Source organism: Microcebus murinus, chromosome 16 (genome assembly GCF_040939455.1).
Source record: "Microcebus murinus isolate Inina chromosome 16, M.murinus_Inina_mat1.0, whole genome shotgun sequence".
NCBI classification, from domain to species: domain Eukaryota; kingdom Metazoa; phylum Chordata; class Mammalia; order Primates; family Cheirogaleidae; genus Microcebus; species Microcebus murinus.
In genome coordinates this window covers 41,342,848-41,353,738 of record NC_134119.1, presented here as the reverse complement: position 1 = coordinate 41,353,738, position 10,891 = coordinate 41,342,848, and positions in this window count along the sequence as shown.

The window sequence follows — 10,891 nt, the reverse complement described above, 5'->3', positions numbered from 1 at the left end:
CTTGAGGTTGCATTATTTTTCGTGAATTCAGTTCAGTCCTGGCCCAGGAGAAGTGTCCAGTCTTACTTCTATCCATCCTTGGATATCCCTCTCTGCTCCACCCATGACTCAGTAATTCACTAAGAAATTAGCTGTTAATAGACCTGGAAGTTCAACGTAACAACGCAGGGACGCCCATGTTTAAATGTTCAGCAATGCTTGCTGTATGATAGGGGCATGAATGGCTGAGATTTCCTGGGCCTGGTGATAAGAGACCAGGGAAGACTTCTAGGATGAGTGGCTTCCTGAGCTCCGCTCAGGAAGTAGACCAGATGAGGAGTTCGAAAAACATATGCCAGTTGGAAGAAAGCAGGAACTGTGGTCATAATCTCAGGGTCTGAGCCACTGGGCAGACTGTCATGACCACAGCAAGAGAGGTTTTCAGTAGCAAGTGGTCTTGCAGCAGGCTGATTTTCCATGCATATAGGCAAGGATGCTGCCTAGATGTCCACAAGTGGCATACAGGTATTTGGTTTGGCAAGCCTCCTGTTCATATTTGAAAGACTTCTCAGCATTTAATAATATAGGAGTTTCCATCCAAAAATATGGATTACCTGCTTTCCTTGCTACTTTCTCCATTTCCTCTTTACCTCCTGGTACTTCCCACCCACTCCAGCCCACCCGATCCCACTGCATACCTTATCTGGAATACTTTGCCTGCTTTCCTTTCCTTAGCTCCTCTAAATCCTTCCTGTCCTTCAAGACCAAAGACCCACCTCTTTTTCATGAAGCCTTCTTTGATCACTATCCTATGATAACTTGTGATTCCTCTGACCTCAGCTTTACCTGGGGCCTTTTGGAAATACAATCCGTGGATACTACCCCAAGAAATTATGAGTTCAGAGTGGAGCCCTGGCATCCATTATTCATAACAAAGCTGCTTTCACCCTAGGAAGGCAAAGTGTCATGTAATAATGTAGAAGAGAGATACTATTTTGAAAACTCAGAAGTTTGGTTGTTGGTTACTTGTTGCTATTACTGAACCGTATGCCTAGGTCGGTCATTCAACCCAGTGCTTCTCAAGCATGTGCAGATATATCACCTGGGACTTGTAAACATGCAAATTCTGAATAATGAATGCAAATTCTGAATTAGCATGTCTGGATAGAGCCTAAGCACCAGTATTTCTACCGAGCTTCCAGATGATACTGATGCTGCTTGCCCTCAAACCACACTGGGTAGCAAGGATTTAACCCAATCAGGGGCTCAGATCCTTAAATCTAACATAAACGCTAGATTATGGAATCTCCAAATTCACAAAACTCAGATTACAGTTCTATATATTTTATTTTCATGTGTCATTCCCTTAAATTTAAAGTACCTCGAGGTTAGAAACTCTTTTTTTCTTCTAAACCCATAGTAGCCAGATGAGGATCTAGATAGTAGACAAATGATGCTGATTGGATAGAAACCAGGGTTAATGGTCATAGAATCTAAGCATCAGGGGTGCAATCAAAACCAGGATCTAGATATTTTATATATCTTCCCCAAGGCAGCCTTCTTGCTCCCTCACTTTGAACCATGTGCAAGGGAGGCAACCGAGTGAGCAGGACTGTGCTTGGCATGATGGGTTTCCATGATATTCAGGGTTGCGGCTATGGCTGTGGGCTGGATGTGGAGGCTCTGGAGTCCTGCTCAGAAGGACCTGTCCAGGAAGGTGGTGCTGGAGAACTATGGCAATGTAATCTCACTGGATGATGATGGCTTCTCTTACTACTTAAAATCTGACCTGCTGAGCAGCCTAAAGCCTTCATGCAGAAAAACCAGTGCATAGAGCAGCTGCCATGCATAGCTGACTTTTGCCTTAGAGTTGGACTTAAAAACAAAGACACACTTTTTCATGTTTCCTCAGGGAAATTCTGTTTTGTTTTGTTTTTGGTACTTTCGAGAGCAGTAGAATAGGGTTGTGTCTGTTTCCGTACTGCACTTCAGGTCTTTCTCCCCAGACTGGATTCGCTGCTCAGGTAATCTAGATTCAGATGGGAGATTTTGTCCACCCAGCAAGGAGCAGACTAAGTGTGCTGTCTTGCTCATCTGAGGCTCCCTTTCCTTACTCATCCCCCTTTCCAGTGCTGAGAGTTTTCACTCTTCAGAGGCCTCTTATGCCGTGCCACTCTGGGCTTCTCTACCCAGTTTAGCTCTGAGTTCTGAAATGGCATCTTGAGCCCATTAACCTACAGTCACCTTATTGTCTTTCCCTATGAGTAGAAATTGCACTTTTCCAAACCCAAACTCCTTGCCCAGCTGGAGATGCCCTGGAGGAGCCACAACATCCCCTGGGACCCTGTCTAGTCTAGGTGAGGGGGACCTTCGTGCAGATGACACAGCACTCAGCAGCTCAGGATGGAGGAGACATCATTGGGGTGCTGAGGAGGAAGCTGTTCTCTTGGCTTCCTAGGCTGCTGTTTAGACTGCTTGGCCCTGAGTCTTAGTCTGCTCAGGCTGCCATAATAAAATACTAGAGAACTTTAAACAACAGAAACTTATTTTCTTCAAAATTCTCCTGGGAGTTTGAAATCAGGGTGCCAGCATGGTCGAGTTCTGGTGAGGGTCCTCTTCCTGGCTTGCAGATGGCTGCCTTCTTGCTGTGTCCTCACGTGGTGGAGAGAGAGTACCAAGCTCTGCGGTACCTCTTCTTATAAGGGCACTAATCCATTCCATCATGAGGGCCCCACCCTCATAACCTCATCTAAACTGAATGACCTCCACAAAGCCCCATCTCCAAGTACCATCACATTGGGGGTTAGGCTTCTGTATATGAATATTGGGGCATCACAATTCAGTCCATAGCACTTTCATCTTTACCCAACAAAGGGTATACCTTGTCTCCTCTACCAGTAAACTGCCCTGTCTCTCACTGGGCTTGCCTTCTGTAGCTTACACGGTCTTTCTGTATCCATGCGCTTCTTTCTGTCTGCTTGATCTCAAATGAGCACCAACACTGTGTGCCCAGGGCTGCTCAAGAAACTGTGTGTCGAGTGTTAGAGGGATCTGATAAACATCTTTTCTCTGTCCCACCTGTGTTCCTGCATTCTGATCCAACGAGTTTGGCGTGGGACAATTGACTGTGATCCGGGGCAAGTCGCTTGCCCTCTCATAGGGTATCAAGATCATGGTTTCCAGTGTATGAAATATAACAGAGCAAAATTTCACTAATGTGACCTGTAAGGAGACAAGACGTCCCACTTTCTTGGTGTATGTCATGGCTTTTATGTACATTATAAACCCCATCTTACTACTATTAGCTTTAAAGAGTCTGTTGTATTATAAGGAAATTAAGAGAGAAAAAAATAAGTCTTTTTTATCGTTACCATTTCTAGTGTTCTTTATTCTTTTCTGTATTTCCATCTAGTATTAATTTCCTCTTGCTTTAAGAACACCTTTTTGTATTTGTATTTATTTATTTATTTTCAGACAGAGTGTTACTCTGTTGCCTGGGCCAGAGTGCCGTGGCATTAGCCTCGCTCATAGCAACCTCAAACTCCTGGGCTTAAGCGATCCTCCTGCCTCAGCCTCCCGAGTAGCTGGGACTACAGGCATGTGTCACCATACCCGGCTAATATTTATATATATATATTTTTTTAGTTGGCCAATTAATTTCTTTCTATTTTTAGTAGCGACGAGGTCTCACTCTTGCTCAGGCTGGTTTCGAACTCCTGACCTTAAGCGATCCTCCCGCCTCGGCCTCCCAGAATCTTTTTGTATTTTTTGTAATGCAGGTTTGATGGCAATGAATTTTTTGTTGGTTTATCTGGAAATGTCTTTATTTTGCCTTTATTTTTGAAGATTATTTTTGCTGGATATTGGATTAAGTTGACACATTTTCCTTTAGCACTTTAAAAGATGTGTTTCCGTTTCATTTTGGCTTTTTTTCTTTCTGTCTTTCTTTCCTTTCTTTTGAGATGGGGTCTCACTCTGTCACCCAGGATGGAGTGCAGTGGTGTGACTGCAATCATAGCTCACTATATCCTTGAAGTCCTGTGCTTAAGTGATCCTCCTGCCTCAGCTTCCCAAGTAGCTGGGACTACAGGCATGCACCACCACACCTGGCTTTTTTTTTTTTTTTTTTGTAGAGGCAGGATCTTGCTGCGTTGTCCAGGTTAGCCTCCATTATTTCTAATGGGAAGTCAGCTTTAATTTATACTGCTCTTCAGTGTATATAATGCTTCTTTGTCCTCTGGCTGCTCTTGAGGTGTTGCTTTATTTTTGGTTTCCAGCACTTTGACATTGATGTATCTAAATGGTTTGTTCTTCGGTATTTATCCAACCTGATGTTTATTGAGAGTCTCTAAAGCTGTAAACCAATGTTTTAAATTAAATTTGGGAACTATGCCTGTCATATCTTTAAATAATTTTTCAGCCCCTTTCTTAATTTATTCTTTTTTTTTCGGTCTGCAATTACACATATGTTAGACCACTTGGTATTGTCTTATTGTTCACTGAGGCTCTTTCCAATTTTCTTCATGTTTTTCTATGTGCCAGATTGGATCATTTTTATTGACTTGTCTTCAAGTTCACTTAAGCTTCCATTTGCCATCTTCAATTTTTTAAGCCCATCTAGTTAAGTTTTAAATTTTATTTATTACATTTTTTAGTTCTAGAATTCCCACTTGGTTCTTTTTTTTTTTTAAGATCATTTCCACTTTTCAGCTGAGATTTCCACCCCCATCTGCTCCCTTATTATGCACTTATTTTCATTTAATAGATTTATGATAGCTTCTGTAAAGTGTTTGCTAAAACCTCTGGTCCATCTCAGAATCTATTTCTGTGTCTGCCTTTTTTCTTGACAGTGGGTCACATGTCTTGTTTCTCTGCGTGTCTAGTAATTTTTTTATTTTATGCTGGACATCAATGTAACATAAGACTGTAAATTCTCTTATGTTCCTCTGAAAATTGATTTTTTGTAACTTTAGGTAGTTTAATTATTGGATGATTATTTTGAACTTGTGTAGGTTTCATTTTATTCTTTGTTAGGGTAGATCTTTAAGAGTTCAAGGTGTTTACCAAACCTTTCTAACTTGGCAAGACTCAAACTCCACGTTCTTTGACCCATGCAGATATTGTTAAGTCTTTATTTTATTTTGATATGTGGTTCTTATCCCTGTAGCATGGCCTCTCTGGCTTCTCAGCAGAATGACTGAGATGTTAAAGAAGTCTGTTTACTCTGATTGGGCCAGAATTTCTATACTTTCCAGCCCTGCTCAACTTCTAGTATTTTCATTCTTCTCTCAGTCCCATAGCAGCTGTTTTCTGATAATTGCATAGCTTGCCTTGTACAAGTGAAGCCTAACTTTAGCCAAAGATGGATACTGCCCCATCTGCTCAGCTGCCTCCTTTCTGAGATCTGCTCTAACAATTCCATCTGCTTCACCGTCCCTGAAGTCTTTTCTGCCTCCTTATGTCAGTGGGACCAGTATGCTCTGGCCTCATAATCCCATATTGTGGTCAGGAAATTGTCCCCAAGCAGTCAGGGCAAATATGGGATTCATCTTATGAGTTACTCATCTCTTGGGGAGCACAGTTTTGTGCAACCTATGGTCCAATGCCTGAAAATAGTTGCTTCATACTTCCTCCAGTGTTAACGGTTATTTATGATGAGAAGAATAATATGGTACCAGTTATCCACTACGGCCAGGAGAGCAAATTAATTTGCTAACTACTTTAAATCACAAAATTAATTTTTCTGACCATCCTAGTTCTATGATTCATCCTTATAGAACTAATTAAAATAAATAAGGCCAGAGGTACATAAGGAACTTTAACTGAGTGTTGAGTTTGTCACCATTTCTTTGAAATATCAGTGAGGTACCTGTAATTAGGGTAGTCTATCAAAAAAGAAATCATTAGCTGCAGTTGTAATAAGGTTCATCCATAAAAAAATATTAATTTATGTTTCTGCTTCTACTCACAAAAATATACTTCACTAGTTAATGGTATTCAGTAACCAGTTGTGAGGTAAAATGAAATTAGTTTAATAGGCTAAAATTTTAAAAGGTATGTGATTTGTATTACTAATAATTCTTGGAAATACAGCATGAAATTTCAACTACAAGATACTTTAGCTTTTCTATAAATTCTTGGAACACATAATTGTGCTGATGATTATAGGACGTGACTAGTTACACTCTTTACATTCAATTAGTTAATCAGTGTCCTTGTGCTGGTTGAATTAAATACACTTTTAAATTGGAACTGCAAGCATGTTTTGTTACATCAGCTCCCTGACATCTGAGAAATACACTTATAGAATGTACCAAATTACTCTGGTTGTATCCTTCCTGGCTTGATGTATTTATGCCAAGATATGATCACCACACAATGTCAGTCTTGGAGAAGAAGAAGGAATCTTCTCCTGAGGAATAGTTTTGTGATTATTTGGTTGAATCTATCAACACTCCTTGGTGAGATCTCAAATGACTTAATCCTCTCATCAACGTGCCCATTCAAGTGCAAATTCTCCTTTATCCCTTCCTCTCTCCACCTCTCCTTTCTCTCTCTCCTCCTTTCTCTTTCTACTCATACAAATGAACATATGTATGTACTTTTTTCCTGAACTGTTTGATAGTAAATTGCATACGTCATAGACCCTCATATATGTGTGTGTTTCCTAAGAATAAGGACATTTTCTTACATGACCACAGTACACTTATCAAGTTCAGTAAATTTAACATTGATGCAATACTTTTACATAACCTACCATCCATATTCCAGTTTGACAGTTGATCTGATAATATGTTTTATAACCGTTTTTCCCTTCTAGTACTGGATCCAGCCTAGAATTAGGTTTAGCTGTCATGACTCTCATCTCCTTTATCCTGGAATGTTTTTATTAGTGTTTTTTGTTTGTTTGTTTGTTTGTTTTTAGAACAGAGTCCTTTTTGGTGGGTGAACATTTCTTATTTGGGGTTTATGTAAGGTTTGTTTCCACATGATTAAGTTCAAGTTATGCAATCCTAGTTTTACTTGCACAAATGGAGTGGTATCTTCTGTGGTTATCACATTTTGATGGTGTCTGATTTCTGGCTTGTACAGTTTTTTCTCTTGTACTATGCATTCACGTTATGCATAGTAATGTGCTATGCATTCACATTAATGATTCTTGCCTAAACTAGGTTTTACCCTGATGGTTACAAAGCTATGATTTCCAATTCTAGCACTCCCTCCATATTTTCCAGTCAGCACTAGGCCTTCAGATAGTAGACTATTTTCAAAGAGAAAGTACAGTATTCAGGTAGCAGTGAGAGGATATGCAAGTCACTGCTCCCAGTGTCACTAGGGCTATTGGGAGTTGCAGAGACCTGTGAGAGCTTGAAGGATGGAGCATGGGGCACAGAGCGGTAGGAGGCCAGACTGAGCAGTTAGGTTGGGGCTATGTGAGCTTCCTTACCTGCCTGGCTGAGGTATCTTGACTTGATCCAGCATACTCTGAGCATATGAAATCAATCATGACAACACAAAACTTGGCAGTTGAGAAGAGGAATCTTATTGATGTATTAAGTTTTAAAAATTTAATTATAGTAGTTTCCCTTATCCATGGAGGATATGTTCTAAGACCCCCAGTAGATGCCAGAAACCTTTCATAGTGCCAAACTCTATATATTGTATACTATGTTTTTTACTGTACATATAAACCTATGATAAAGCTTAATTTATAAATTAGGCTCAGTAAGAGATTAACCACAATGGCTAGTAATAAAATGGAACAATTATAACAATATACTAAAAAAATGTTATGTGAATATCATCTCTATCTATATCTTACTGTACTCACATATTTTCACAGTGTGTTTGACCATGGGTAACTGAAACCTTAGAAAGTGAAACTGCAGATAAGGGGGGTGGACTATATCCATGTACCCATATAGTTAATATTTTCAAAATAGCAGATTGTCCTTTAATAAGTTAATTTTTTTTACCATATTCATAGTTAAGATAAGACTGAGTGTCATGTTCAGACTTTTAAAAAATGACAGTACAGTGAGAAGCAGATCCTAAAGAATGAAAAGAAATTAGGACTATAAGTAAGATAAAGAGAGTAAAGGACTGGTAATGGCTCTGGTAATGACAAATGAGATTTATTATCAATGAGCAAAAGGGAACCATAAGAAAACCCATCTAATGTAGACTAGAACTTGAATATTCTGAGAATTTTTTTATGATGCAGATTCTGATTCAAGAGGCCTGAATTTTCCATCAAGGGGGATGGTTCTGTCCCAGGATCACGCTCGGAATTGTCAGTCCCCAGGATGCATGTTGCAAGTAACAGGTAGGGTGTGGATAAAGCAAACCAAAGAAGAAGCAGTTGAATGAGGTTTGTCCTAGAAATGGGTTGACATAATACCTTGGTCTTGATGAAATGAACTGCTATCATCTAGTGATTCCTTTGGGATTTTGTTCCCCGGTAGTTCTGTGACAGCCCAAGGATCCAGGTCTGACTCAATCTCAGATATGGGCTACTATTTTTTAAGCTCTTTTTAGAAGCTACATGCTGTGCTTTACTGATACCATCCCATTGAACCCTCTGGACTGCCAAATGGAGGTTACTTCCTTTTTATGGACAAGACATGGAAGTTTAGAGCCCATGAATAATTTGCCCAAGGTCATACAGCCAGTAAGTTTAAGAACCCAAATATGAACGCTTCTGGCTCCAAAACCCTGCTCTTCCCACACATTAAATGCCCACTGCCCAGGGCTCACAAAATGAATGAGATGCACTCCCTGTGCCCCAGCAGTCTAAGGGAGAGAAGGGTGTGTCTGTAAGTACCATCCAGCCATGTTAGTAGAGAAAAGTACCACCCAGGTATTGGCTTTCCACTCTGCAGACTTCCTTGGTTAGAACTGTTATAAATGCTCTTTTTTTTTTAAATTTTGTATTTTTTTATAAATGCTCTTTTACAAAGCAGAAAATTGAAAGTGGAATAAACTGGAGTAACATTGTATTTAAAGGTAGTAAATGATTGTGTCTACCTTAATTATTTTCATGAAAACATTTTATTATGAAAGTTTTTTAACATAAAAGTTGGGAGAATTGTGCAGTTAATATTTTACTATTGTTTTTGTCACACTGTCTGTGGGTGACATGAGGATTCAGTGGGTACATGTATATAAACCACCAGAACAGTGGCTTGGCACATAGTAATTGTTTACTAAACACCATACTCATCAACATGATTATCATTGTAGTCTTAACTTGGCCTAGGTTCCTGATTTTTTTTTTTTTTTTTGAGACAGAGTCTCATTCTCTTGCATCTCCTAGAGAGCTGTGGCATCAGCAACGTCAAACTCCTGGCTCAAGTAATTCACCTGCCTCAGCCTCCCAAGTAGCTGGGACTACAGGCATGCACCACCCGTGCCCTGCTAATTTTTTCTATTTTTAGTTGTTTGGCTAATTTCTTTCTATTTATAGTAGAGACAGGGTCTCACTCTTGCTCAGGCTGGTCTTGAACTTCTAAGCTAAAGCAACCCTCCCGCTTCAGCCTCCCAGAGTGCTAGAATTACAGGCGTGAGCCACCATGCCCAGCCTACATCTTACTATAAAAGGCTGAATAAATTTGCTTAGTCAGCAAAACAAAACAAAACAAAAACAACTATTGAACATCTATTAGTCTACTGTTTTAGGCAGTAAGGATTTGGCAACAACAAGACAGAGCCTCTATCTTCTCAGGAGCTTACAATTTCCAGGGGATTTCAGGCAGTAAATACATAAAAAAGTAAATAAACTAGTTCAGGTATAGTGGATGTGAGTGGTATTTTTTTCTTTGAAAATAATTCTAACAACATTAAAATATTATCTGTGATGTTCTTGATGATATATGTTCATGTAAGAGAACAACTTTTACTTAAGGAATTGATATATGAATCCTAGAAAAGAATCGTGTAGGTCAAGATATCTTCTGGCTTTATTTCCCACTTCCACAATATGTAAACAGAAACTAAGGGTGCTACACATTCTGTTTGGTAAAAGAGTGTTGCTTTTGACTGCAACAAGATTTTAAGCCTGGGCTGGGTGGGATGGCTCACGCTTGTAATATTAGCACTCTGGGAGGCTGAGGCGGGAGGATTGTTCAAGGTCAGGAGTTCAAGACCAGCCTGGGCAAGAGTGAGACCCCTGTCTCTATTAAAAATAAATTAGTTGGACAACTAAAATATATATGCATGTTTATAGCAGCACAATTCATAATTGCAAAGCTGTGGAAACAACCCAAGTGGCCATTAATCCAAAAATGTGGTATATGTATACCATGGAGTACTATTCAGCTCTAAGAAACAATGGTTTGAACACCATAGTTTTAGGCAAAAAAAAAAAAAAAAAAAAAAAAACAATGGTGATATAGCACTTCCTGTATTTTCCTGGTTAGAGCTGGAACCCATACTACTAAGTGAAGTATCCCAAGAATGGAAAAACGAGCACCACATATACTCACCAGCAAACTGGTATTAACTGAGCAACACCCAAGTGGACACATAGGAACTATAGTAATAGGGTATTGGGCAGGTGGGAGGAGGAGGGGGTGGGTATATACATACATAATGAGTGAGATGTGCACCATCTGGGGGATGGTCATGCTGGAAACTCAGACTTGTGGGGAGAGGGGGAGAAAGGGCATTATTTGACACCTTAAAATTTGTACCCCCATAATATGCTGAAATAAATATATATATATATGCCAAAAATTAGCTGGGCATGGTGGTCCATGCCTGTAGTCCCAGCTACTCAGGAGGCTACGGCAGGAGGATTGCTTAATCTCAGGGCTCTGTGGTTGCCATGAGCTAGGGTGATGCCATGGCACTATAGGCCAGACCCAGTGGGTGGTGCACTCGAGGACGCTGAGGCAGCCCCGCGCGAGCCCAG